This window comes from Dendropsophus ebraccatus, chromosome 1 (genome assembly GCF_027789765.1).
Source record: "Dendropsophus ebraccatus isolate aDenEbr1 chromosome 1, aDenEbr1.pat, whole genome shotgun sequence".
Taxonomy (NCBI): domain Eukaryota; kingdom Metazoa; phylum Chordata; class Amphibia; order Anura; family Hylidae; genus Dendropsophus; species Dendropsophus ebraccatus.
Genome location: NC_091454.1, coordinates 225,558,349 through 225,563,333, shown reverse-complemented (window position 1 = coordinate 225,563,333; position 4,985 = coordinate 225,558,349). Strand labels below are relative to the sequence as shown.

The following is a 4,985-nucleotide window of genomic DNA, read 5'->3' as shown; positions in this document are numbered from 1 at the left end:
CAGTGCACACACACACACCACTGACTCTGCAGAACATCTCATAACAGTGTATCCACACACCCCTGACCCTGAAGAACATTGTACATCAAACTGCGTGTGCAGCCGATGCAGACCGATGGTGCCCAGAAGGAGAGAGGGGCCCACCGCCCACCCATTGTCCCCCTTTCAGCATTCCTAGAAGTAAGAGAAAATAGAAGCAGGACCTTTCAGCGTCCTGCTTCTCTCTTCATCATTATAGTGTGGTATCCTACCACGAGTGTTACAGTTTGATACACCCTTTTCAAAAGTCTGTACTTATTGTACTATTGTGGTGATGAAAGTATTACTTAAGTTCACCACTAGATGTCTCTATATTATATGTATGTATTTGAAAGCCGCACAGATGAAGGATGTAAAGGGTTATTGTTTTCCTGTGTGTCACCTGAATTTATAGCCCAGTAGGATTCTTATTTTCATCTCTCCCATCACCTCTCCTCCTATTTCTTCTGTTGCACTGTTCACCCACTCACAACGCACGTTAGTTACGTTGAGAGGAAATAAGTCACGTGGGAGACAGGAAGAGTAAGTAAGTCTTAGCTAGCACCCCACATGGGAAGGATGCAAGACAGCACACCTCCGACAACTCTATTACTAGTAACGCTACAAAGCACTATGCAGTGTTAAAACCTCTTAGGATAGGACAAGCCAGAGACAACCTCAACCCACGCCGTCAACAAGGAAAAGTAACAGTGCAGGACAGTATCCACTAAAGCCAAAGAGCTAGGAACTGATCTAGATAGAGCAAAGTTGCAGTAAGCCTATGAACTCTATCTTGCAGCGCAGGTGTCAGCAGGAAATCCTCAGCATTCCGCTCATCTGAGGTAACAAAGTCTGGGGCCTGTGTCACCCTCTAGGTAGGTTCAGCCGAGTCTAGTGGGTATAAGGTGGTGTGAAGACTCACTCAAAGTCAATACACGGGTACGGGTGTTCTTCTTCTTCTAAGTATTCTACCTCATCCTCCAACATCACGGTAGAACACAGTACTACATTGGTTGAGACTCTCACGGCATCCTCTTCCCTGTTACTCTGTTTTCTTCGTACTACTCAGCAGTTCTCAGTCAACATAACTATATCCTACCCTACACTTTCACTACAGATCTGGTTGTAGTATTGTCAAGTGTATTTTAAAGTGCTTTATCCAGAGAAACCTCATATCATTGACTCTGTATTACCTGCTGCATATTTTCAAATAGTAAACCGGCTTAACTACCTTTAAGAGACTCTGTGATTTCTTGCAGTCCACCTACACAGCACACACCACAACCTGGGGACATTTCTCCTTTCTGTGGGTGTCGGTTCTGATAGTCCGGGAGGGTCACTACACCACTCTGGCCATCCGTGATCACTGTAACCCAAGGGACCCAGTAGCAATCCAGCAGGACACTGACCACAGGGAATAAAGGTACCACCGGCCTCATAAAATAAAAGCAGGCGTGGCATCACACCTGTGTGCCCACCTGGTGCTGGCGTCACAAATTAACACCTCGAGGTCCAGTGGTGTCTCGGCCAACCACTACAGAACTGGTGTTACACCTCAACATCTAGCAAGTGACCGGCCGCTCCTCCGTTGTAATATCACCCTGGGGGGTACACCACAGTTAGTTAGTGTGTGTGTGTGTGTGTCAGTAAGGTAATGTGCGTCAGTCAGTAATGTGTGTGTCAGTCAGTCTGTCAGTATGGTGTGTCCACCAGTAGGTCTGTGTAAGTCAGTGTGTGTGTCAGTAGCTATTGTGTGTTAGTCAGTAAGTGTGTGTGAGTCAGTAATCTCTGTCAGTAAGTGTGTGTGTCAGTCAGTGTCAGTAAGTGTCTGTGTCAGTAATGTGTGTTGTCTATGTTAGAGGTGTCTCAAGTGATTGGGCATAATAGATGGATGAGGGGCCCGCGCAGGCTCTTTCACCTAAGGGCCCGCAAAAACCTGGAGCCGACCCTGACCACAGTCCTCAAGCTATCTGTTTATGGAGCCGGCTTTGCAAACAGGGACACAGTCATACCGGAACAGAAAGACGCATTGCCTAAACTATTACTATATCTTTCTGTGTGTATGTATATATACAAGTATAAGTGTAAGTCAATGGTCAACTGCAAGCAACAAGGGGGGGGGGGGGGGGTAGTACTTCATTTGGATCTTCCTATACAGTGATACAGTACTTTGAATCCAAGTTCTCATTATTTCCATCCATTTTAAAAAATAAGAATGATACATTTTTGTGCAGCCTTCTTCATCTCATGGTTCCTCAGGCTGTAGATGATGGGATTCATCAATGGGGTCACTGTGAGGTACAACAGGGAAATGTATTTGTTGAGATAGGATGTGTTCTCGTCAGATGGAGCCATGTAGACTGTGATTAGAGTCCCGTAATACATACACACTGTGATCAGGTGGGAGATGCACGTGGAGAAGGCTTTTCTTTTACCCAAATTTGAAGAGATTTTAAGGATGGCGAAGGAAATACAAAAGTAGGTCACAATGATAAAAGCAAATGGGAAAAATTACAATAGGATGGAAGAAACAAAATCTTGTAACATTAAAATGGAAGTGTCTGAAGTGGCCAATTCCACTATGGGCCCCAAATCACAGAAGAAGTGGTCAATGGAATTCAAGCCACAGAAGTTCAACTGGATAAGAACAAAGATCTCACTTGATGTTAAAACACCAATTATAATCCATGATCCTATAACAAACTGCAGGCAAAGAGCTGGACCCATCAATGAAGAATATCGTAATGGATGGCAAATGGCCAAATATCGATCATAGGACATGACGGCAATGAGGAAACATTGAACAAATCCAAATATACCGAATAAATACATTTGTAATATACAGCCCCAAAAGGGAAAAATACCCTCCTCAGCAAATATTATGTCCAACATCATAGGGATGATGGTGGTGGCTTCCAGGATGTCAGCTATGGATAACTGTTTCAGAAAGAAATACATTGGGGTTTGGAGGTGATCAATAATGGTCACTAAGAGGATAATAAGAAGGTTCCCGACCAGTATAAAGAGGTAAGTCAGGAGGAACACAATGAAGAGAAGGGATCTGTATGTGTGTAGACTCTGGAATCCAAGGAGCCGTATCTGAGTGACCTGTGTCTGATTCTCCTCACACATCATTTATCTGTTGATTGACTATCCAAGACAATTCTACCTACCAGCGGTTCCTCTTAGAGAATGCTCACACCAGGAGGGGGATTTTCGGCTGTAATGTGACGTCTGGGCATTTTTTGGCCTTGTATTGCAAATATTTTATATTGTCAGGTAAGCACAGAGGATTCCCCTCAGGATCCTGAGTATAAGTAGGCTCAGGCGAATTCAGTAAGCATATGAGACTCATTGTTAAAATTAATAGTTCGGGAGAGGATAGATACAGCCCAAAATAATAATAAATAAAAGATTTTGATTTTTATTATTACTACACTAAATAATAAATGTTGATTCTTGACATACAGTAGGGAAACCTTTGTTTGCAATTACATTGGTCAGATATTTCCTTTTGTTCTTTACCACACGCTGCCGAAGGGATTGTGTCCCACCCTTCCATACAGATCTTCATGTTTTGGGGCTGTAGTTGGGAATAATTTTGAACTCCCTTCAAAAACTTCAGGTGTGGGGACTGGCTGGGTTACTGCAGGACCTTAAAATACTTCTTACGGAGCTGCTCCTTAGTTGCCCTGGCTGTTTCTCAAGACCCAGTTATGACCCATCTTCAAAGCTCTCACTAAGGGAAGGAGGTTGTTGGTCAAAATACATGGCCTCAACCATCCTCCCGTCAATAAGGTTTAGTCATCCTGCCCTCTTTACAGAAGACCACCCTCAAAGTATGATATTTCCACCCCCACACCTCATTGTTTGGACTGTGCTCTTGAACTTGTACTCCTCCTTCTTCTTCCTTCAAACATGGCAGGTGGAGTTATCTGATCACATGACCTTCTCCCTTGCCTCTTTTGGATCATCCAGATGGTCATTGGTGAAATGTGTTACTAACGGTAGTCTTTGAGACTGTGGTCCCAGCTCTCTTCAGGTCATTGACCAGGCCCTCTTGTTGGGTTCTGGGCTGTTTCCTGACCTTTTTCATCCTTACCACAGGAGGCAAGATCTAGTATGGAGCCCCAGACCAAGGAAGATCGACAATAATCTAGTGTTCACTTTTCCTTTTAAAGTGACTGTACCACCAGACCCACTCTGAAGCACTGGAGGCGGCCGATCCACCCTTAGTGGGAGGAAACCCTAGCCCCTCTATGATAGGGTTCCATTGATTCTAATGGAGTCACGCCATGGAGGGGCTGGGATTTCTTCCCACTAAGGGTGGGTCAGGCCACCTCCATTGCTTCAGCCTGGGCCTGGTGGTACAGTCACTTTAAGCTGCACAGCACATGGTTGCACAGATTAAAGGGAAGCCCTTTTCACTGCTGTCAGCCACCAGCTCAAACTGGAGGTTTTTTTTTAGCTGCGGCTTACAAAGATTGACACAGCAAGGTGCTATTGGCTCCACACTATGCCAATCACTCTTGTAGCCACAGGCAGCATTCTGTCTCCGGCCAAATTGCTCTCTCCCTAAATGCTTTAGCAGCACCCAAGTGCCATCAATCATGCACTTACAGAGCAGGGAGAGGAAGAGGATGCCAGAGAACAGAGGTGAAAACCAGTTAAATATGTGTTTTTTTCCCACAATTGGGGGGGATGTATTACCTGGGGGTGGGAGATATGCCTAACATGGGAGGTGCCAACTAACTAGAGATATGCCAAACATGGGAGGAAGTTATCTTCTGGGTAGGATGTTAACTAACAAGAGGTATGCCTAACATTAGGGATGTTATCTACTAGGAAGGGGGTGTAAGTAAATGGGGGGTAAACTACTACATTGGAGGATACATCATAATGGTAGTGGGGGTGGGGGGCTGTCTGCCAGGGGGATGCCTACTGGAGAAACAGTGTCTAACTACCAG

At 44.8% G+C, this 4,985-nt stretch overlaps 1 pseudogene; it reads right to left on the bottom strand.

Moving 5' to 3' along the window:
• Positions 1 to 2,220: 2,220 nt before the first annotated feature.
• Positions 2,221 to 3,150, bottom strand: LOC138785467 (olfactory receptor 10A7-like; annotated as a pseudogene).
• Between the last annotated feature and the right edge of the window lie 1,835 nt (positions 3,151 to 4,985).